The following is a 25334-nucleotide window of genomic DNA, read 5'->3' as shown; positions in this document are numbered from 1 at the left end:
CCTGCTGATTTATAGTACACCCTTACTATGTATGAGTTCTTTCTTATATTTTTCATTGATTAGTTGTCTGTTTCTGTCTGGTATCATGATGTTTTTAAGACAGCAGCTCTTTGCACTGTGCCCTAAAGTCTGATCGGACAAGGCCTCCCTCTTCTTAAAAATTGACTTAGCAACATACATAGTAGCAACAAATACAATCATAGTAACTAACCCCCAAAATAATGCACATGGCTATTACGGAAGAATTTTAAAACTTGATTAAAAGATGTAAAGGAATACATAACTATTAAGAGAGAATACCCTGGGATGACTTAATGTTATAAAGATATCAGTTCTCTCCAAGTTAATCTACAAATTCAAAGCAACTGCAAATCATAATTTCAGCAAGATTTTTGCAGACCTCAACACATTTATTCTAAAATTTATGTGGATTTTTTTTTTTGCAAACATATGTCAATTTTTGAAATAAATGTATACTTTCATAGTATTTTGTATACTGTGCTTTTTAGTGACTAGTTTCTATATTCTCATGGACGGGGAGCTGATTAGAGACAGCAGAGAAGAGGGAAGACGGCAGCAGAGATAAGAGTTTTGATTTGCAGTGATAGAAATTGTGGTGGAGGCAGCAATTAGCACTCTCAGTAGAGAAACATAGAAAAGATAGAAGACAAAAAAGTGAGAGATTGTTAGGTACATACATACTCCTTCTTCAACTCTGGGAAAATGGTAAGAACAGAGGACAAACAGCCACCAATAATGTTTCTTAATATAGTGCTTTTTCTATGCTATGCTAATGGCATATACCATGTCTGGTCCAACAGTTTGTACAGAATACTTACTTGTCTTGGGTATAGCATCTATAGCAGGTATCTCTGAGATGTAACTCAATAACTGATGCTTATAAGTAATGGTGATCCTGAGTAATCAGGAAGCTTTACATATATTCTTAATGTCATGTTTAAAGTGGCAGGGAAGTGAATCTTGGAGCATTTCAGCAACAACTAAAGTGAAAATGATACCTGCACTTGGGTTAATGCTCTTCCATTTGGAAACCAAGGGCATCCAGAGCTATTCATTCTCTTAGTTTTCATGCAGTCAGACTTTTACTTTGTCTGTATCTTGTGCACATGCAATTGAGTATACTCACAATCTGAACACAGGGTGAAACCACTCTATGTGTTAATGGGAACTGCAGGTTGAAGAAGAATGGCGTTGAGGGACATGAGCCTCCATACTCTCCTACCAATAGTAATCAACCACGTTGACATTATATTAACTGGTTACTATGAATCTTGCCTCTTCCAGAAAACTAAGAACCCTCTCAAGGGACAAATTTATTTTCCTTCCTCTGTGTGTGTGTGTGCGTTGTGTGTGCGTGTGTGTGTGCGTGTGTGTGTATGTATATGTATGTGTGTGTATATCTATTTATTTATATATATATGTATATATATTTATATATATGCAAAACAATGTATAACAATTTGGGTAGGAGTTACGTAATCTCAAACAAGGTACTAACTACTCATTTGTAACTAGTATAGAAGCTTCTTTCTATTATCCAGGGTAGTCCCTTTTTTTACTAAATTGATAAGCATTAAAACAGATTTATTTGAATTTATTTTGAAAAACTTTAATTAGCAAACATAAAGAAAAACAGTTTTTGGCTTTAAAGTTCATTTTTCACGTAGAAGAGATAAAATATGTATACAAATAATTACAATGTTATCAGAGATATTAGCAAAGTGTTATGAGGTTTCAAAGGCAGAAGAAAGCACTTTTGCTACAGACATCAGGGAATGATTCATCTGAGTTGAACATTTAAAAGAATATAGAATATTGTAATTATGTAAGCACATGAGAAGATAGGTGAGTCACAGTGTTTGTCCATTCTGTGATGTAGGGCTTTTATGCAAACTTAAAAAGGAAGAGACCTACTGTGTGCTTCTACTATGTAGCACGCACTGTGCCAGATCCTTTGTTTACGTTTGTATACTTTACACTTATACAATCATATGAGGTATATCTCGTTAACTTTATATGAAGAAACAGAAGTTTAGAGAAATAAAATACCAGCTCAGGGTCATGTAGCTAGTGCCTAGAGTCGTTTTTTTATTAAAATAATCTGAGACTATCCTTTTTCTAGCTGTTATCTGAATGTTTCCAGAATAGTTATGATGATTACTACTACAAGAATATACACAGACTGCCTGAATACAACTATTGTTAAGCCTCTTCTCACTTTGAATGTTTAAAAGGGTTTGCCAATGACTGATGGAAGCCCATTGTCTCTGCCCTCTGCTTACCCTTCCTCCTCTCAATTCTCCAAGGCCTCTCTTCAGCAGGGTGTGCCATTCTTGTGAAAAAGCGTTATAGTTGTTAAGTAGGAGAAAGGTAGGTCTTCTAGTCCAGAAATGAGAATTAAATGGCAAAACTAGAATTATTCTCTTGGCTTTGATGTGGAGAGAGTGAAATCATGCCGAGGAGAATAAGGAGACTGACTTTCAGCTGGAAAGTAAGGAACCCTCACAATGTGTATAGTTTTGTTTCAGCTTTGGAGGGCTGTAGTATAGTTATCCGAGCCATATTTCTGACAAGGCCTTTGTGCCATGGATACCTGCTAACTCTAGTAAGATCCCAGTGCTTAGTTGGAATGTAAGCTGGGATATTTAATATCCTTTTTAATTTCCCTTTTATTTTCTATTAATATTTGGTAAAATATTTTTTTAAAAATCCAATAAATAATATAGGACTTAGTATATAGTATTTGTGTAGTACATGTTTGCTGAATGAATGCTGGAATGTGTGAGCAATACTGAAAACTGAGGGAAGGAAGGTTTTTTTCTGTGTTCAGACCGTAACTTTAAATGAGGATCAGGGTGTCCCAATGGACCAGTGTAGGGGTGGAGCTGCAGCTGCAGGGAGTACATAAAAACCCTTAAAAGAAAGCAATATCCATGGACATGGAGTCAGATTGTGTTGGACCAACTGTCCATGTTTTCATCAGTGAACCTGCAATTTTTTGTTTCATTTTTACTAAGATATTTGTTGCAATGACATTGATGAAGTGATTCAGGAAACCAACATGTCATATCTGTGATCTCACAGTCTATTAGAAAGTTCCATTGTTTGCTTATTGTCTGAGTTGGAAGAGTTCTTCAGAAGTTAAGGAAGACATTTGGGAATATTCTTAGATCCTATGGTTCTCAAGCCTGATCTAGGATTAAATTGCTGACTTATTTGAAGCATAGGGATTGGATCACCAAGTTCTGTTGCTGTGCTTATGCATTCCACCAAGTAGTAGTTTAAATATTTTTGTGGTATTCATCCAAACTTGATTTAGTCACTGGCAGATTTCAGGTCTCCTGCTATTGTGACTATTTTGTAGAATCTGTGAAAATGGTATTAAGATAGGTGTTTGATGTACTAGAAAATGTGGAACCAAGTCTGTATATCTCGTTGCTTTTTTTCCCCTACTTAGTTTTGTTTTTAAACCAGTATTCTACCCAATATTTTGTTTCTTGATGATTATATTACCTAGCAAGCATGCCTATGATTGTCAAAACAATGTAGCAAAAAGAAAACCCCTGGTTATTGATGTTATTTGTGTGTGTGTGTGTGTGTGTGTGTGTGTTAAACAGAGCTAGTTTTACTTTTATGTGGAATAATCAGGCAGCATATATAATGGTTCAACAGTGAAATACATCTTACCAGTTAAAAAAAAAATTGATATAGAGATTTAAGTTTTTCCTGTGGCTAAACATCTACTGTACCGAACAATGGTTAAAGCCAAGTGGTGAATTTTAAGAGTGAATGACTGATGGCATTTTAAAGTAGAACAAAAATTTTGTTGAGGCTTAGCAGAAGAGAGGGTTAGATGCCTTAATGTTTATCTAGTCAGCTTTCTTGCCTTTCTTCTAGAAGATAAGCACTAGTGAAGTCTTTGAAATCTTGAGGCATTGTTTTTGCATTCCTTTTGTTGAAATTTTATGCCAACATCTAACCAGTAGCTAACAGTCTTGTTTAAAAAGCTTATTAACACATATGTCTTTTTAGCACCTGAAGATTTAGTGTTCCGAATGATTCTGACAGTGGTAGTGTGACTTCTTCCTTAGTTGTGGCAAAGGCCATGCTGTTATTTTGATGGGTTGTGATATAGATTTCAACTTGTGTATAAACAGTCGGTGTGAAACCAGGGGAAGACTGTGTGAAGTGACTACTCTGGTATGTTTTCCGTCAGTGCACTGTAGTGGTGACACTGCAGAGATGGGCTTTTAGTTTAGGGAAATGCTGGACCTCAGAACAGCAATTTATGAAAAAAGTGCCATCTAGATGAATTCTGAGCCCAGAACTACAACGTGGGCTGTATTAATCATAATTTTTTAATTTCTGTATTTTACGATGCTTGGACATCTTGGGGCCTTGCTGGATGGGAACAGGTGGCCCTTCCCAGTGCTAGCTAATTCCTACAGATAGCTAGGATTCCTAGAGACATAACACTCCCCTATGAGTATGCCTTTCATATGTAAACCAACCAATCCAGAGCCCTTAACACCTGTATTGATCTCTCAGGGGTTGAATTATCCTCCTCCTGCCCTAATGGCACACCTGGGCTGGGTAGCAGAAGTCCCTACACCCCAGCAGAGCCTGCTGAAATTTTTCTAGCCAGTCCTGAAGTACTTACCCTGCCCTGCCTTCTTTTCCTGAGAAAAACCACAGTAAAGACTCGTGCCCACGTTTCCCCTTTCTCCTTCTGCCTCCTGACCAACCCAGTGCTTTCCCATGTGGCTCTGAATGGTGTGGCATGCCCCCTCCTCTTGCAAACTGTAAGTAAAAAACTCTTCTTTCAAAGACAGTTGTCTCCATGCCTGTCATCTTATGATACCTGATGAAAACAAATCCTGAGAACATTTTTAAAGCATGGGGTCAGCTCTCTGGAGTTCCTTTAGCTACCTCTGGCCAAGTCTCAATCGAAGTTCATAATTAAAGTGGGTAGAAAGATCTTGGGCACTTACGGCATTTCCACTGTTATTGTGAGGAGCCAAGTTGTACATGTTTTCCCTCTGCCCCACCCCTTGTTGTGGATATTGAGAAGTCCATGGAGGACATTTCTTTTGAAAAGTAAGAGGCTAGGCTGGGTGAGGTTTCTGATCTGCCCCCTCCTCCTTTGGGATTGGCTTTAGTTCTTCTGGGAGGATGGGAGGATGTGGTGGGGAAGAGGAGGAGCAGTGGTGGCTATAAGTCCTGAAGGGAGGGGAGCTGGGTAACCTCAGATGTCCACCAGCAGTACTGACTGCTGCAGAAGGCACAAAGCCAGGTCCCCATACTACTGCTGTTTGTGACCCAAAATAACCTGGGAATTTCTGTAGCAGGAGGTTATTATCATATTTTGTTTTGAAACCTGTGGTGACTTCATCTGGATCCTAATGTATAAACAAGGATGCTTCAATAGAAACACTGTAGGAATAAACATGATAATGTTTACTGAAGAAAAGATGATATATTATTTGGGAAAACTATATTCATGTCTTATAAAAAAATGGAAATGGAGGGAAAATGGAGAAAATCACAAATTTCGTGTTTATTAAATATCAATTATATTTTAAGTAAGAGATCTGTTTATAGCAATGTCTAGATTTGAAATGGCCTTAGAAGTTTACCTTACAGTTGCTGTGGCCCAAAGTGCTTTTTTGTGTTCAGGAAGCTACACACTTTTTTGCTATGGTATTACTTGTAGTTACATATTAGGGAAGACCCTAGTCAGTGCATTTCTTACATAGATTCCTCTGTGGATTTAGTCTCATTGAATATTGACAAGTTGACACAATTCTCTTTTCATGTGTGGCACTCCTGGGACAATCTGAAATGCAAAATTTATATTCTTATCATCATTATGTTAATAAATTTAACTAATGTAGAATATCAGCTCAAGCTTGCTCAGTGAAGCTGGTGAAACCATTGGCCTTTACGACTTTCCTGATCTCTTAAGTCTCAGTTGCTTTCCATTCATTGTGGGGAATTTTTTTACTTAGGTTTCCCTGCAGAGCCTGAGCTCTGCTTCTGTAGGAGGCTGATGGGTGGTTGCTGGATACCTCTGGTATAAGCTAGCCTACTTTCAAACCTCATCGATGTCTCTGTTTTCTTTTTCTTATCAGTGTTATCTTTTATTTTTCTCAGCTTGTGTGTGGATTTTTCTTTGTCAGTCAGCCACTGTGAATCTACTCATTTCAGTTAGGTCTCTGTTGTATAGTATTTATATTTTAGCTGCATTGGAAAACCCTGATAGTTTCTTCCTCCATCCACTCCTTCTTATTCCTAAAAAAAAAAAAAAAAATTCTTGTCGATAATATGTCACTGTGTGCTTCCCTTGTCTCCTTTCCCTGCCTTTTTCAGAAATATAATTTCATGGTTATTTGCTTAATGTCTGGGAGGGTATGAAGGTCTGTTATCTGAAAGAAAAACTTAGATGATGAAAAAACATACCATTTAAAGAGTGGTACAAGAGTCCTTAGGGGCTTATGAGATGAGAGCTCACATCGGAAGAAGTACCAATATGCTTCAGCTGTTTGTTGACAGCCTTTTTTCTGTGGAGAGACCATAACTCATGTACTCCATCGATTGGTTCTGGTACCTTTTAGGTAGTAGGCTTTCTGAATTGTTTGGATGTGGGTTTTATACCTATGGTTAGAAAGACAATACACTGAAAAACTCTTCCATTTTATGGAATATATAGAATAAAAGAGCAAAATTAAAATATAAGTAGAATTATGAAGTTTATTTGGTTAGGGACAAACAAATTGAAGAAGTAAAAATGGTTAAAAAAAAAAAAGCAGGTGGAAAAACTTGGAATGAAAACAGCTAAACTAGGAAGTGGAGGAATAAGAATGTGAATCTGGGCAGTCTGGCTCCAGAACCCACACTCTTAACCCATATGCTATACTCCTTCCATATGCTTTTGGGATTATCTCTTTAGCTGAGATTAAGATTTTAATTTTTTCTTGTCAGGCAGAATGATCCATTTTATTTGTCTACTACAATTTATATATCTCTTTAGGCATTATTTATCACAACTAGTCTACAGATGTAAAAATATAATTTTCCTTTTGGTAATTTATCTGGAGATATTTGTTACATTAGATTTTTTTGGCATGTCCTTCGACTTTTCCCACCCTGTACAATGGATATATTTCTGATGACCCTCTTTTATCGAACTTTCATTGATAATAACTTTTCAAAGACTACCTCTTGCTTCATTATACTGTTGTTCAAGCATATGGTAAATTTCTGGCAAAAAGATGAGCAAAAAGGAAAATGTTTCCTTTTCAGATTTCAAATATTAATTATCTTGAAGAGGAATTATCCATATTTTGATATATTTAGAACAGATAGTTCATTGAGAACTTATTGAGCAGAATCAATTAGTTGCCTGAGTTTAGTCTTTTAAAAACACAAACAGGCTTTTTGTTTCATTTATTTTAGTGGGAGTTAGAAGAAGTGTTCACTTAAAGACAAGCATCTAATTATTTAATTCTCTTCCTACATCAAGACATGAATAAACAACTAACTTTATAGAATTAAACTTGCTATGCTTTAGGTTTTTGCACCCTCTTAACTATTTCAGTTTATGCCTAAAAGAAAGAAGAATCAATTTTGTTACTTTTATTGTTAAATGAATTTTAAGAGCATTGGATGTAGTCATATTCAAATATACCTACAAAAACATGTATCCTTGCCTGGTTCTTTAGGATTTATTTATTGTGACATGTTAAAGATATTAAAAATAATTACTTATATAAACAGATCATAGAATCAGATTTATTTTTTTACTTGATTTATAGATTTTTATTCTTGTTCCCATGACTATAATGTTCTTTCTTCCTTGCCAATTTTTGCCTGCTCTCTATATTCAAACATTGTGCTCTCATTTTTTTTTTTTTTTAGAATTTATCTATCACTTATTCCAACTCACTCTTGTAAGAGTGATGCTTGGGATCCCCTCAGAGCTTATGTATTCAACCTGTATTTGAGGCGATGTTTTCTCTGGAAATGTACTCTTTAGTTTCCTGGTATTAGATTTTCATTCTTCAAATCTAAGAATGAGGGGTTGTTTTATAATTCGGGTCCTCTAGTTATTTTTCCGTACATCAGCCCCTCATATTGTATTGTATACTTTGGCTTCTAGAAGATGATCAGTAACTGTTAACATAGCAATTCCATAGAAAAATTTGACTAAATCTCATAATTATATAGGTCTTTATCATATCATTTAAAAACTCATCATCACCTGTCCCTTTTTGATCAAGAGTAACACTAGACAACGCTAGCCTTGATCACTCAGTTCCTTGTTTGAGATTCATTTAGAAGGCAAAACTGTTGTAAGCTGCAAAGTCATATTCAAATGAGAGTAGAATGTTAGAAAGCACTGCTTTTGTGATGAAGTCACATTTTTCTCCCAAGGGGTCTACTTGACAATCCTTATTCACCCACTTCCGTTACTTAATTTGCTTTTTATATCTCATTATAGTTGGACCATAGTTACCATTGTATCATAATCTTACAAATTCATGGCGGTTGGGATCAAGGAGATTTTTGTTTGTTTTTAATCAACAGAGTGTTCTCAGCCTGAATTCTTTTAATAGAGTTCATCCTCCTGATTTTTTTCTCTTCTAATTTAATAAAAAAAAAAAAGTTCGCTGAGTTTGAACACGGTGTATAAGAACCATCTATTTAGTTGAATATTTGAATTGATAGTGTAAAATTAAAAGCTCAAACAAAAAGTATTGGTAAGAATTTATGTCTGCTTAGTTTCTTCTGATGGATTTAATTTTTCTAAATTAAAATACTGAATTGAGGGAAAACTCTGCATTCCAAACAGACTCCAAGTGTATTCAAAAGAATAACTCTGTCCGTGTTACACATCTGGCTATGATGGCTTGTATATATTTCTTTTTATTTGATTACTTTTTATAATGTTTTTACTTTTTAAAAAAGATTTATAAAGAAACTGTAATAACAAAATGGATATATTTTAAGTGTTCAGAAGGGAAAGAAAATCTGTTAAATTCCTAGAAATCACAAGTCATTTAGAAGTCTCTATTTTTGCCTCTCTACATTCATGATTGAATTCTTTAAATTTTTAGACATCAAATTAGACATAAATATATAGGGTTTCTAGGGTGTCTCTTATTCCTTCTTTTTCACGCTTCAATATGTCTATTTTCTATGAGACATCATGAGCTAATTAAGCTTTTTGATATATTATGAGTTGTGATTAAGACATTAAGGAATTACTAAGAATTGTGCGTGTAGTGGTGGAGAAAATGAAAGGTATTTGAAAGGTATTTGCTTAACTACCTTATAAAAAAGAAAGCAGGAAAGGGGAAGGGAGTAAAATATGAAAAGAAAGGTGAAAGATCAGGAGGAAAAAATGGGAAGAGAATGACCTGTATAGCTACAGACAATTACGTATTTGCCTCTATTTTAGTTTATTTATTTTACTTGTTCTTTTCTCATTGAATTTTAAACTTCCAGAAAATGTAGACAATTACTTCTGCTGCTTTGCAACTCCTGGATCCTAATAGTGTTATAACTCAGTCATCCATGGAGAGATACCCTAACCCTAACCCTAACCCTAACCCTAGCCCTGCTTTGTGTTTTACTTTGTAAATATAGCTTTCAAGTTCTTATTGACATAAGTAAACAATGAGGTTGATAAAGACTTTTTGTCATTTCACTATTTCATGCTTATTTTTATATTCCTATGTAGCTTGGCTCTTAGATCAAACAATTCATCATTAACTTTTAACTTAGATTTGAAATGGATGTTATCTCACATACTTTTTTTAAAAAAATAAAAGCAATTTACAATAAATGTGTTTTTCTAGTGTATTTAATTGTCTATTAGTTGACTTCTGTATTTAAAGTTACAGGACCATGCCTGGATCCCTGGTCTTCAGCTGACTCCTAAGGATTTGGAAAATCTTTAGCCATCAAAGAGTTTTAATTGGGATACACTGCCCATGCATACAAACTAGAGAAGAAAGGGTACATTTTAGAAGGCTTTTCAATAAGAGTTGAAATATTAATTTTCTGGTTTTCTCTTATGAAAATAAACATCCTGTTAGCTAGTGTTAACTATAATTCTCTTCCTGAGCACAAAAAGATGATAATACAAATGCAGTAGATTCAAAGAAAAACAGTTTTTGTTTAAGCCTGCTTTAAAAAAAAAAATCTGAGAGAGAAAATTTTCTCTAACATGAAGCAATGATCAGAAAAGAGTTAGGAAGGACAATTGAACAACTTTACAATTAATTCATTAAAGTATTGCTATATAAAGCATTGTCAATTCTAGAAAATTAAACATTATTCTATTAAAATGTTGGTACGAGTATATGTATCTGCTCTATTGTACTTTGTACATACTCTGTCATAGTTTATATCAATCTTTCTTTAATTACTTCTTGTTTCCTTTCCTGTAGAGGGAGCTCCTTGGAGTCAGGGCCCATGTCTTGAACTCTGTGTCTTAAAGATTTAACCCAGTTTCTAGAATATATTAGATACTAAACAAGTGTTAGATGAATTAATCATTATGTGAGCTATGAATGTTTCTGGGTCTTTTTGTTTCTTTGTTTTTTTGGGAGGGATTGCAGTTTTAAAAATTAACATGTACGTTTATAAAATTTACAATAAAAATTAACAGTAAGTTTAACTTTGGATGATGGACACAAAATGCAATATACATATGCTATATTATTAAATTATATACTTGAAACTGATTTGATTTATTAACCAATATCACCTCAATAATTTTTTTTTTTTTTTTTTAGGTGAGGCAATCTTTGGTTGGCCTCACAGATTGCAAGGACCTTGTCAGCTTACAATCTCTTATTTTTTTATTTTTTTATGCTACAGCACCTGGTCTTCCTAGGTGGTCTCCCATCCAAGTACTAAGCAGGCCCGACCCTGCTTAGCTTCCGAGATCAGATGGGATTGGGCTTATTCAGGGTAGCATGGCCGTAGACCACCCCAATAATTTTAATTTAATGATTTACGGATAAGGAAATGTTGACCATGATGTGCTTTAACTTGTACTGTGGATTTGATTTATTTTTTGGTTAAACACCTGAAGTCATTAGTCTCTCATTTATGAGCAAAGAAATTTGGTGTCACTTACACCTTTGCTGATTTTCTTATCAACAAGCCAAATGTGTTAAGTAAATTTTAAATGTTGGATGATGACATCTTTTATTGATTTACTACTTTGTACTTTTCCAAGAACTTTCACACACGCAATATTAAGTCCTGTCTTCATAACTACCTGAAAAGGTGTAGGTAAGAAAACTGTGGCAGAGATTTATGCCAAAGGTTACAAATTTAAAACCTAGGTTCTAGGACTTTTGAATTTCTATTTCAACAAACCCTTTAAAAATTATTTCTTGTTGTATATTGTATTAGTCTACTAGGACTGCTGTAACAAAGCATCACAAATTGGGTGGCTCAAACAGCAGACATATATCAACCCATCGTTCCGGAGGCTAGGAGTCCAAGATCATAGTGTTGGCGGCATTGGTTCCTTCTGAGGGCTGAGAGGGAAGGATCTCTCCAGGTCTCTCTTTGTCTTCTCCCTCTTCACATCATCTTTCCTCTGCATGTGCCTTTCTATCCAAATTTCTTCTCATAGGGACACCTAGTCCTATTGGATTAGGGGCCCACCTTACTCCAGTGTGACCTCATCTTAATGAATTACATCTGCAATGACATCGTTTCCAAATAAGGTTCCATTCTAAAGAATTAAGGACTGGGTTCCAACATACCTTTCTGGGGGGACTATTTAACCCGTAACATTTACCTTTTAGTGAAAGAAGTCTGACGGGAGATGTGGAAAAGATGACTTTTCTTTCTGGTCACTTAATGGAAACTCCTCGTTTGATCCTCACTGCTCTGTTACCTCTCAGATGAGATTAATTTAATAACAATGGGAGACATTTTTGATAGAACCATCCTTGTTCTATTTTTAGAGCCATAAAGTTGTCTAATGATTAGTTTGTGGAAATACCCATATTTATAATTTTATTTCTCTGGAGTTTTTTTAAGTTAGAATATACAAAGTTAATTGAGAACTAAGCACTTCTCGTGGGACTAATCTCTTGTAGTAAATCTATCTGTCACCTCATGCTCCAGCTGTTCTCCGGTGCATCCAAAGGGTCCCACTTCCCTCGAGGACTTAGGCAGATGATGGAAGAGTCTCTGAAGGAAAGTCTAGGTTAATCACAGTATCAAGTAGCTATTTAAAAAAAAAATATTTCATAAACAGATGGTGAGAAGACTTCTTGAACAGTAAGATTCAGAGGGAGACAAGGAACTCTTTGCCGTTATTTAGATAAAATCCTGCTTAACTAGAACTTGGATCACTGGCCTATTTACTTTAATTGAACTCCTTCTCCTCCTTCCCTAAACCCCATATCATGGTTTAAAAGGAAGAAGTTACACAAAATAAATGCTGTTCTGGGTCAATAGACATTTGACCAGATCGCCTACATATTATATGTATTATTATAATATGTATAATAATCATCATCATTCTCAGCTTGGGCCAATGATTAATATTGAAGAAAATGGTAATTTTGAGGCAATGCGAAATTCTTAGTTGTGCACACAGCGTAGCTTTTTGTATTTATTAAAACCAGAAAGTGAGCTAGTGTATTTTAGCATAATATTTTTCTTTTAACATAGGCTAAAACAAAGAACACTAGATTAGATTTACACCCTTGGGTTCTTGCCCTGATTCAGTCTCCAACTAATTGAATAACCTTGGGTAGGTTATTTCACTTTTTTAGGCTTGCTTTTTATCTGCAAAATGAGAGAGGTGCAGATTCAGCGGTGAAACTTTATTATTCTGTGAAATAATTTGAAGGTATAGTGTAGGAGTCAAAGAAGGAAACAAAATGTTTCTTGCCTTCAGAAAGCTTACAGTGTAGATGGAAAGCTGTAATATGTGAAAAGTTAAGCAGTGATATAATTAAGTAATAAGTAATAATATATGATGAACATAATACATGCTATAAGTGATATGGACTGTAAGTACTCTGCATTCTGGGGTTGGTGATGTAGGTATCTGTAAGGTAGAATCATCTGAAAATAACTGCACAGAATATGGCATTGAACTAATTCCAGGAAGCTGTGTTGACCAGACATGGATAAAAGGAAAAGGACGGGAGCGTCTCCAGCAAAGGTATAGAGGCTGAGGCTATAATATTTGTTTAAAACAGGAAAGTTTGTTTCTAAATTACAGCACAGACTCGTCATAGGTATATTTGGTTCCCAACACATCCAATTTAGAATGTTTTACCGCTTTTAAGTTTAACTTGATTTGAGTATTTATGGTGAAATAATTTTAAGATTTTTCCAATAGTTTTACTGCAGAAAAGTCATGAATAAAATGAGAGAGCTGAAAGGACGTGACTTACAGAAATCCCGAAGTAAAAAGCAAAAGTTTTAAATAATTGATTTTGTGTAGTTCCCGATTAGTTGACTAATTAAGATTTAATTTTCTTAATGTAGTTGTGGTTTTTAAAGCCTAAAGTATATATTTATTTTAATTACATTAAAATTTTTAGACTTAAAAGGATCAGTTGATCATTTTTCATTTCAGTAGCTTCTGGAAAAATGTGTAGAATAATTGTAGCATTTAGTATTAAATTACTTTTGTGAAGTAAATGTTTTCTTGGTTTACTACTTATAATTTCTTAAGGAGGATCAGTTATGTTGTATTTTCTGTTAATAGAGTCTTTAAGAATTCTAACATTAAGTGGCTTGCAAAAACTCCAATATTTTATATGGAGATTAATAAGAAAATAATAGAAAGTATGTTAAACATATTTCCAGATTTCTTTATCTTACAGCACCAGGCATAAGACCATTCTCATATATAGGCATTATATTTGTGTATATGCTATTTGTTGGATGGCTGGTGGGATTAGTGTGTAAATGGATGAGTGAACAAATTAACGTATTCAGATTTGTTTTCTATACATATTTATTGTATACATATTTATACAAATATACATATTTTATAAAATAAAATTATAAGATAAAATACTCTGTTTTGAATAGTTTGGATAGTTTAGAGTTTTCCAGGGTGTGTGCTGTGGAAATATTTCATTAAAAAGGCCTTTGTAGCCTAATAGATTTGGAAATGTGGCATATTATGTTTATGTCAAGAAATTCTTAATGTAGATTAGCACATTAAAGGTTTTGAGTGGTCCAGCAGTAAAAAAAACTTGTTCAAATTTAGCTTAGCATTTCCAAAATGAAGCTGGAAAGCTTTTTAAATCCTAAATTTTGTGCATGTGTATGTGTGTGTAGGGAGACGTTTGTGCGTGCATGTGTATGTGTGTGTATGTGCAAAATTTGGATAACAGTAGGTTTTAAACATAAGTGGTAGAACTGACCAGATGGTGGTATGGCAGGGAAATGGGAGCTGGTGATGGTATTTCATCACACTTGTAGGTAACTGGGAAAGCATATGCAAGATTACAGTTTCTGTAAGAGTTAGTGAACTAAAGGTAGTGAAAGCCTACCATACCCTTCACAAATTGTAATCGTGCTATCATTAATTATATACTACCGTGTAAGGATTAAGAAAGGAGAACAGAAGAGCAGCAGATGATTAAGGAGAATCCCTGGTCCTCCACTTTATTGCTTCTGTAGCACAAATACCAGGGCTGCTCTGTGACAGCAGTGATTGTGTGACCATTCCACATGGTTCAGATCGCCTGGCTTTTTGCCTGGCATAGGTATTTAGCTCAATTTTCCATTCACATGCTGTGGGAACTGAAGTATCAGGAAAGCTCCATAGCCAGGTACTCTTGGAATTTACTTATTTTAGGTAGCAAATATTTTTAACTCTACCTCAGTAGAGTTATACAGGAGAATATAATAAATAAGGAAACAGAATGTAGAATTTGTCAGTGGGTACCAGGAAAATCCTGGCACCAAATTTTTGATCTGTAGATTAAAAAAAACTTATTTAAAATAAACTAAAAGGTACTCCAAAATGAACTGACTTTATTAGGCTCCTTTCGGTTTTTCTCTTTTAAGTGAAAACATTAATAAACGTGAATAAATCCAATGTTTTCTATTACTAGGAATATCAAGACAAAGACTTAGGCTCAATATTTAAAAGTTAAGTGAAAGAGGAATTAAACTTAAACAATTGAATTTAATGATAATTATTTTGACTTCTTTTCCTGGAAATATGTATTGTATTTCCTTCTGGGCCTCTTTGGATAACCTGATGTTCTTCTGTGCCAGAGAATCACTATATCAATGCTAAATTTTGTGTGTTCATCTGATGGACACTGCAGATTATGGTTGAAGGATGCTTGAGTCTTGGGACCCCTCATAGGTTACTGGCATTGCATGTGTGTTCTATCATTACTGCTGCACATGTTTTGTCATGGATTAAGATCTTCAAAATAACTTACGTGTTTTCAAAGCTCATTTTTAAATCTAATTTTTAAATTTCTATTAAATTATTTAATTAATTTAAAAAAGCTCTGTAAACAGTGAAGGTTTTTATAATTTAATGGGCAAACTGTTTTACCATTTAATCCTTAATTAAATATTGAACCACTTTAATAAAGTAGCCACCATACAAAGAATACCGAATAAGATATTTGGGGAAAAAGGGAGGGGGCAGAGACAGAACTCCCTCATTAAAATGACCAGCTTGTCTGTTGTAGTAAATAGTGGGGCCTATGTAAAGATCTGCAGTTATTCCCAGTCACTGAAGCTGAGTTATGTTAAGGTTTAGCCATACCTGAGAAATCAAAGGTCTTTTACTGTCCAGTAGTTTAATATGAGACTCAATGGCAGCTTGGAGTAGCTTGCAGATCTCTTAGCTGGCTAAAGACTGTGAAGATATTATGTACCTGTTTAAGGGGGCATAGTGGAAAGAGGCAAACAATAAATGATCTATCCTATAATAAAACAACAGAAAAATGTTGTGACCCAGTTTGAATTGTCATTTGGGTCATGTGACATAGGGATTCTCTCTACTGGGATTAAGCACTGGCAGGGAACTCATACTCAAATGTCTGGATGAAAGTGTAAAATGATGACTTTACCTAAAAAAATAGAATTCTGGCATTTGTTTCATATGCTTTGTATTTTCAGATACCTATTTTGGAACTTCCATTGCTTCGCTTCAGCTGCTTTGCAGGAAAGTCCTGTATATAAGTGGGATTATCTCATAGGAAGAATCTATCTATATAGCTTTACCCTCCTCTAAATACTATAAAAAATTTTTTGCTATTAAAAATAAATGATATTTATTTCAATTTGTGCCTTATTAGTCTTGTATAGCTTTGTTGTTAATCATCTCTATTAACGATACAGTTAAATTTTAATCCTTTGTGAAAACATTAATTACTATGTAAACTGGTGTTCTAGGATAAAAGGGCTAGAGGTCAGATGGGTTTATGGAACAGTGCATACTGTATCTTTTTTTAGAGAGTCAGATTGTACATTAGAATGCTGTAGACTGAGAGATGCTAAAGTAAATAATTAAGTTTAATCCAGAGTTTCTTTGGAGGCCAATGATAGAATGAAGTGACAATGATGTCTGTTGCTTTGGCGCTTTTATATTTTGGCAGGCTTGTGTTGATATGACTAAAGTTAAAGTCCTCATAAGATTAGCTTAGTCAAAAATTCTTTTTCATTTGAGACATCTTCAGTGGAATCATTAAGCACAGTGACTGGCACATAGTAGATACTTAATAAAGAAAAGAATTTTTGTTCAGGTTGGTTAAGGATGGGCAGTGAAATACAAAGACTTTAGAATTTGATTGTCCTCTTGTAGTGTTTAGCATTTCAGTAGAATTTTTCTTCCTCAATTGCTCCAAGAAATATGTTCTCTACATGATTTCTGTGGCTTTGTCTGGCTTCACGTTTGAGGTTAAGAGGTGGAGAGTGGGTAGATGTAGAAGCCGGGAGACCCAGGATCCCAGGAACCCCAGAATCCTGAGCCCAACTACCCCAGGGACTGGAATAAAACTTTGTATGTAGGGCTGATTTTTCCTTCCATCCTTATGCATGGGGTATTTTGTCTGTGTCCTTATAGGGCTACAGCTGAAGGTGTTTCTGGATTTGAAATAATAAGACCAATTGAATTTACTTACCACCACACTATTCTATTTTACTTTAGAAATCTTGATCATTCACAACTTAGAGGGTTATATTTCTGGCTCCTTAAGTTCTACTTGAAAGGGAATGAATTCTGCTTTCATAATGTGGTCAAGTTTATCTCTTTATTAATATATCCAAAGTATTTACCAGAATAATAACAGGTACTATTTTAACCACAGTGTGCCAGGCATTGTGCTGGACACTTTACATAGATGATTTGTAATGGTCATAACAACTCCGAGAAGTAGTTACCAGATAGTTCAATTTTGCAGGCAAGATACTGTCTGTGGGGGATTTATATTGTTTTGTTGCAGTTCTTCCCATATTATTGTCTGTAATTCATTTTCCTAAGCTGGTTTTTAAAACTTTTAGTAAGGATTGAATAGATTAGAGAGTAACAGTGGGGGAAAACCACTTATTTCTCTTCTTTTTAAACTTATCCTTACTTTTTCATATTTACATATTCTTGTTTTTTACTGACCCATTGGATTAATCATTTTTGGCTTCCTGTTTTATATGTATCCTGCTTAGAAGTAACCCAATGGAACAGAAAAATGCTTGCTGAGACCAATAAATTAGTCTGCTTCGTTTCCACTTTCCCCCACTGCTTTCATTCCCATGAGTGAGTTAGGCATAGATGGGGCCATGGCAGTTGTTGCAGAGACCAGGATTATAAAAGAGATGTAAAGATTGTGATGGAGGGATAATCATTTTAACTCCCTGTCCTCCTTCTATCCTGGGCAAAACTAGTGGCACCAGAGAGCTGCCTGGAGTTCTTAGTTATTTATTTATTTTTCATGATGTGGGAATTGAAGACTGGCTATCTAAAATATTGCACTGGATATTCAGTAACAAAGACTGACACTCCATTTTACGTTACACTTGGCCATTCTTTATTTGGATTCTTGTAATTTTTTTTCTGTTTTGACCTTGAACATTTCTCAATCTAATATTTAAAGTGTGTCATGAATAAGGACATTGTAACTAATAAAATGTTAATGGTGATTTAGTTAGTTAAACCAATGGATGCCATAAACCTATTAAAGCAGAATTCTTTTGCCAAATCCTAGAAGCTTAAATTATGTGCCACTGCTCCTTTTGCTTTATTATTCCTTAAACTTATTGCCAGCAGATTAAAAGTGTAAAAGTTTGTTAGACTGTACTCTCAACCACTGAACTATGGAATTTTGCATTTATTATTTTATTAGAACTTGGCAAAATGCACACAGTTTAACCACGCACAGTTTAAGCATGCACAGTTTAAATAAATGCCTTTTCTCTTCCCACTTTCTTTGCTATCCATCAGCCCTTCCTTATTGCTGAAAGTAAGTTATTTATTAAAAATAGGATAACTTTTGGTATTTACTGTCTTATCCTGTTTGTTTTGAGCTAGATTGTGTCATTTAAAGAAACTGATATATAAGAAATATGGAAATAGGTGAACATCCAGACAAAAAGTATTTATTAAATACTTACAGTGTACATAGCATTATATGCTATATTAGGCCACCTGTTTTATTACTTGCATATAATGTAGAAGAATTAAGCTTAATATGCTAAAAATTTTTACATTGATTTTTTATGGTTATTTTATATTAATTTTTTTTTTACTTTCTGTGTATTTTCTTTGCAGTTTACTCATATTCCATGTTAGTCATAGTCTGATTATTTTAAATGGTCACATAAATTTCCTAATATCATCTTTAAAATTTTGAGGAGATATAATACCTTGAAAAAGAAATTGAATTTAAAAAGTAGTTGGGATATAAAACATGGTGTGAAGAATTTAGTTTTCAGGAGAATATATAGATAATATTTAGATAAATAATTTTACCCGAAGGGCAAATAATTATGGTTATATTTTTAAATGTCAATATTTTTTTATTCAATACATTTTTTCTGTGATCAAGTATCATTTGGATATTTGAGTATTTATTACTGGATTAAAGGATATATACATAGGACTTGGTTCCATAGTGTAGTGGTTAGCATGTCTGCTTAACACGCAGAAGGTTCTGGGTTTACACGCCAGTGGAGCCACAGTCCATGGTCTACAGCCATGCCACCCTGAACAAGCCCGATGTCTAATCTCGGAAGCCAAGCAGGGTTGGGCCTGATTAGTACTTGGATAGGAGACCACCTAGGAAGACCAGGTGCTGTAGGCATTAAAAAAAAAAAAAAGATATATACTTATAACAACGTATATATAACTCAGTGCTTTACCTTGCCTATTTTGAGAACTTTATTCCTTCTGCAAGCATTTTTAGTGGTCTAAAACCCTCAAGTGCTGCTTTACTTTATTTTTCAAAATCTTCTGAGTAGTTCAAGAAACAATGAAAAATATTTGAGCCAGACTTTAAAGTAGTTAACTATTATTTTTACCTTTCTGTGTTTTTTTTTTTTTTGGTTTTATTTTGAATGATGTTAATCTAGTTGAAATAGATGATCAGGCAAGTAATATTAATGACACATTCTAAGTAAATAAACACTAGGTTGTAAATTCCAATAGAAGCTGTCATAGTTTGTTGTAATAAAAACATACCTATGAGTACAACTGTTTGAGTGAATGAAATAAGTGGAACTAAAAACGAATGTGGATAATTTAGTTTGAAAGAGTTTTCTACTATAGCTAGCCTTTTCCCTGTTCCCCTGAAAAATGTTTTCAGCCCTCTATTTTATTTTTCTGGCTGGTTAAAATCAAAAGCCCTTATCACGTTATCTTGTAGCATTACCAGTGAAAGATGACTTAATATTCAAGTTTCAACTGGACAAACAATTTTTGATGGCCTGTTCTGGTTAGATATAATTTTGGCCATAGATATGTTAAGATTATTTAAAAAGGAATCCTTACTTATCTTATGTAACCTGAAGGTAAAGAAGGATCTTTTCTTCTAGATCTCTGAAATTCCCTATACTCTTCCTTAGCCATTCATCAGCATAAGTTCATAATGGATGGGGACTCTTGGGGATGTTGGGCCACCCCAACTTTTACCTTCCTTCTTTACTCATATTTTTGTGTGCTTAAAGCGTATCAAATGCTGGATGCAGAATAAAATGCTGAACAAGACATGCAAGGCTCCTGCTTTTCAGCAGCTTAGTTTTATTTTTCCATAATTTTAATCTCTTAGAATAGGAAAATATGAATGAATAACTCTACATAGTGCTCCCAGTATTTAAGTAGGTTGTCTTTGAAAAGGTGGTTTGTAAATTGGCTTGTTTGGTGTAGAGAACATATCCTTAAATAGAAAATATTATAAATTATAATTTCATTCCCAGATGGTACTATAATATAGCTGAACGCCAGAACTAATAATATTATGGTTTCCCATTGTCTTTGGGAATACGAGCTCCAACTGTAAGTCTAAAATTTTAAAGAATCTATTTGGCTTTACAAGCAGTTAAAAACCAAAAGAATGTTCCTTTTTTTTCTTCCTGACTTCTATACCTCCTAATTAACAGGAAGTGTTTTCACGTCTTCTCACAGACCATTGGCAGTGACGGGAGGTTATTTCACCTACTATGGTTAGTGGCAATGGCAAAAGGAGAATGAGTATCTCCTGCAGCTGCGACAGGAAGGAGATATGGACTTCTGGGAGTTAGGGAAATGGGTGAAATATTACCTGGAGACAGATATAGGAAAGATCATTTTGGAGGTGGAGAATCTTTGGCATCTAGAAAAGGAAGAATGAGAGTTCGAGAGAGATGGAATAATATTGGGATGGGGTCATGCTGGGGTACAGTTAGTTGAATTTGGTGCAACAAGGAACTGGAAGGGAATGTTTAACAATAGCTGCATGAAAGAAAACGGGAATCTTGGCAGCCTAGACAGGGACTTGAATTTCTTAGATGTAACAGATTTGTAGGATCGACATTTGCAAGTCAGATTCTGCCTGCACACGATTTCCTTTTATTGATACTTCTTTTTTATCTGTAATATCATTAGAAAATATTCAGATGCCCATAGAGCACATGGATCAGTTTTTAAAATGTTACTTTTATGCATTTGCAATTCTTTATTAAATTTTCCTTTAAGTGACATAATCTTCTGGAATCTTTTCAAAGATAAATATTATACCATTATACCAAAAATAGTTTATACCATGTAGCATAACTAAAAACAGTGTAAAATAAAATCCATTAAAAGAAGAAAGCATTATTAAATAAGAAAATATGCCAACTAAATCTCATTTAGTCAAAGTAAAGAGAAGTTTCTAGCAATAATCCGATTAGCTTACATCAACCATCTGTTTTTGCATGTTGTCTATGGTTTCCATTTCTGGTCTAATAATTCCAACACTCTTGCCATTTCAGACTCTGGTTCTGATGCTTGTTCGGTCTCTTTGAAATGTGTTTTTTGCCTTTGGTATTCCTTGTAACTCTGTTGAATGATGGACGATATGCTGGGTAAAAGGAACTGCTTTAAAAAAGGTCTGTAGCAATATAGTGGAAAGGTGGGGAGGAGGGAACATTCTGTAGCCCTAGGATTGGGTCTCAGTCTTTGGCGAGCCTGTACTCCTTAACTGTGAACTTCACCAGCACTTCTCAGTTTTTTTTTCCTCCCCGTAAGTGAGACAGAATGCCTAGTAGAGGCTGGAGTTGTGTATTCCCTTTCCGCAAGTGAGGGCTAGAGCCAGCTGAAGTTGAGTATGTTATTTACTCCAGGTATGTTGGACTCTGATGAAACCCCAGCAGTTTAGGCTGTAGCAGAATAGTTTCTCCTGAGGACAGAATGCTCTAGTGTATATCAAAATGGTTGCTTTTCCCTTCCCTCTGCTAGAAACATGGGGGCATTTTTCTCTGGTACTCAACTGGGAGAACTAGGTCGGGCTCCTGTAGGTAAAATTTATGATAGTGTGGGGGTCCCTGTATGTCGGGGTTACCCTGGAGTTTTTATATCTCAGACTTGTTCGCACTGAGCTCTTAGCAATTTGTCAATTACAGTTCAGATTTTCCTACCTTGTCACTGATTCCTGGGTAGGTTCTTACTTGGGGATTTCTGTTCTGGTTAGTTGTGTTTCTTTCTACCTCCCTGTCTATCTCTCTAGTTTTTGGGATAGTAGTTTTCTCTGTGACTTCACTTCTCTTAAGATCTACGAAAAGTTGTTGATTTTTCAGTTTGTTTAGCTTTTTACTTGTTAAGATGGAGTGGAGACTTCTAAGCTCCTTACTTGCCAGACTGGAACTGGAAACTTGGGCAACTTTTTATGCTTTGTGGGCACATTAATTTTATAAACAAATTCCCTGCCACATTTAGAGAAAGTGGAGAGTATTGGAATGTTGGGATATTGAAAGGAAAAGTGTTATACCGAGACTAAAGGAAACTTGAGAGAGAGAAGGATGATCATACTTTTTACTTTGTAGTAATTAATCTACATATTAATTACTGAATGACTTTAAATACATTTTAAAATTGTCCTGGTTCTTAATTTTTCTCATTGAGTTCTTGTGAGGATTGATCAGATAGACTTTCCTCCTTTCCTTTTTGTTCTTTCCCTTTTTCTTTCTCTTTCCTCTCTTCCTTCCTCCCTCCCTCCCTCCCTCCCTTCTTTCTTTCTTTCCTTTCTTCTTTCAGTTAACACCTACTATGTCAGAGATGTACTAGGAATGCAAAGATAATTTATAATTTTCCCAGTCTCAAGTTCTAAAAGAAAAACTAGATACAATACCCAGTGATAATTATGTATTTGCATAATTCCTGTAACAATGGTACCGTGGTGGTACAAAGAAAGGGGAAGGACATTAGAGAGAAGGTGGTGGTCAGGAAAGGTTAGATAATTAAGAAACATTGGATTAGACTCTTCGGGGAGGAGGAACCACTTTCCTGGTTTAACAGGAGGGGAGAATTCCACTCAGTAGAACTGTGCAAAGGCAGGTAGCTGTGCAACAATACTACTCATTAAGGAAACTGTTCAGTTTGGTTTCCACATGGGTGTGCTATGTGGGTTGAGTTAGACGAACCTGTAGAAAGAGGCCATTGCCCAATCTGGGCAGTCCACATTTGCCATGTTTGGGTATCTGGCCCTTACCCTGTAGGTGCGACCCACCAGTGACCAGGGAAGCAACTTTAAGGGATTGTTGCTTTGCAATGACCTTTAGAATGACCTATGGAAAGGAGTGACAATAAGAGAAAGGAAGACCAACTTAAATACTACTATAGTAATCTTGGAAAGTGACAGTGAGGACATTGCCAAAGAAGATAGAGATGAGTCATAGATGATAGGATCCAGAATATTGAGTGACTAATTGTATATCAGGCGAGAGTAAGGAATTGAGAATGACTATCAGGTTTTCAGTTTGGACAGCTGACTGGATATGTGTCCTTAACTAAGAGGAGAAACAGAGAGGAATGTGGTGTTTAATTTGCATGGTGGGTATTCAGGTGGATATCCTCAGTTAACAGTTGAATAAATTGATCTGGAGCATTTAGCAAATTCTGAATTGAGATAGAGGTTTGGCCATGTAAATATTGACTGTTTTCTATTGACTGGCATAGTTGGTCTGAGGAAAACGTGTTGTACAAGAAGACTATGAAGTAATCTTAGAGCTTGTCAACATTTTAGAGTAGGTGGAGGAAGAAAAGCTTGTAGGAAATACAAAGCAATGGTTTAAGATATGGAGGAGAATGAGTAGAGGGTGATTTGATGTTTTAATCTAATACATTGAAGAAGTTAACCAAGAGGAGTAGTGCACAGTGATCACTTTTGACACTGCAGCAAGAACAGTTTGGAGAGAGTGGTGGGGAAGTCATCCTATGGGAAGACTGGAGATACTCAGCACATGTATTCATTAGGAGTTGATTAGGTTACATAACTGAAAACCCTAAATAGTAATAAGATTAAAATTTATTTCCTCTTAAATGAAAGAAGTCTGCAGGTTGAGAGTCTAGAGCTGAAATGGCAGTTCCATGAAGCTGTCAGGGGTCTATAGCCCTTCTACCTTTTTATTCTGGTGTTTTAGGCAGCGTGGGCTGCTGTAACAGAGCACCATAGACTGAGTGGTTTCTAAAGAACAGAAATTTATTTCTCACAGTTTTGGAGGCTGTAAGTTTGAGTGCCAGCATGCTCTGGTTCTGGTGAGGACCCTCTTCCAGGTGGTAGACTGCCAGCTTCTCTTGTATCCTCACACGGTGGAAAGCAAGCCGGCTAGGTCTGGGCTTTTCTTGTCAGGGCACTAATCTTATTTATGAAGACTTCACTGTCATGGTTATGACCTCTTCATCTCCTGAAGGCTCCACCTCCAGATACTATCACTTTGGAATTAGGGTTTTAACATATGAATTGGTAGAGGGAAGGGAATACAAACATTTAATCCATTGCATCTGGCATTCCTAAAGTGATCTCATTTTCATGGTCCAAGATGGAGGCTGAAACTCTAGCCATCACACCCACCTTACAGACTGGTAACGGGATGAGGGGATGTAGAAGAAATGTACCGCCTTGTGTAAGTCTTACTTCAATCTATATCTTTGACCAAAGTTAAGGCAAGTGAACACACCCAACTCGAAGGAAATAGAATATTATCTTTTAGCTGGGGAATAATATGTCCAGCTTAAAATTTGGTTTCTTACTACTCAGCTGAGGGACCTTGGAAGCAACTAACAGTCTCTGCTAGAAAAGAGGTTAAAATTGTTTGTGTGTTTGTTTAGGTGGGGTTGGGGGGACAAGAATTGAAACTTATTAAAGCTCTGTAAATTTAGCTAATATGCTGTTTTGGAACATGATATTTCTCCTGGATATTACTGTGGATAATCAAAAGGATCTTTTAAAAGATAGATGAATAGATTATGCACCTAACAGTGTTTTGATCTACAAACCATTCTGCTTTCAAACACATTTAATTTTGCAGTTATTTAAGGAAATCAATTAAGGAAGGTAGATCTCTGCTAAAATATTATGCTTAAATTCTATAAATTATATTTTGATATGCCAAGAAAACACTGAAATGGCATAGTAATCTGATTTAGTACCATGAACCTATTATAACACATTTTATATTTAGCTGACTTTGTAATTGTCAATATTAGTGTAGTTTATCCCCTTCAACTGTTTTTGAATAAAAAGTATGGTTTCTAATTATAAGGTAGATTAGGTTAAAAGGATTAAACTAATATAGGATATAGCACTTCTCTACTCTTGAAAACCTAACATCTG

General features: G+C 35.1%; 1 protein-coding gene and 2 pseudogenes across 2 annotated transcripts in view; 2 read left to right on the top strand and 1 right to left on the bottom strand.

The window, feature by feature from the left end:
• SSBP2 (single stranded DNA binding protein 2) overlaps positions 1-25334 on the top strand; it is a 251578-nt gene that overhangs the window by 27955 nt on the left and 198289 nt on the right. The window lies entirely within an intron of this gene.
• On the bottom strand, positions 10900-11018 carry LOC112480685 (annotated as a pseudogene).
• Positions 19234-19349, top strand: LOC112480794 (annotated as a pseudogene).

The sequence above is a fragment of the Pteropus alecto genome, unplaced genomic scaffold (genome assembly GCF_000325575.1).
Source record: "Pteropus alecto unplaced genomic scaffold, ASM32557v1 scaffold20, whole genome shotgun sequence".
In the NCBI taxonomy this organism is placed as follows: domain Eukaryota; kingdom Metazoa; phylum Chordata; class Mammalia; order Chiroptera; family Pteropodidae; genus Pteropus; species Pteropus alecto.
The sequence above is the reverse complement of the archived record's forward strand: the minus strand, read 5'-3'. Positions and strand labels throughout refer to the sequence as shown.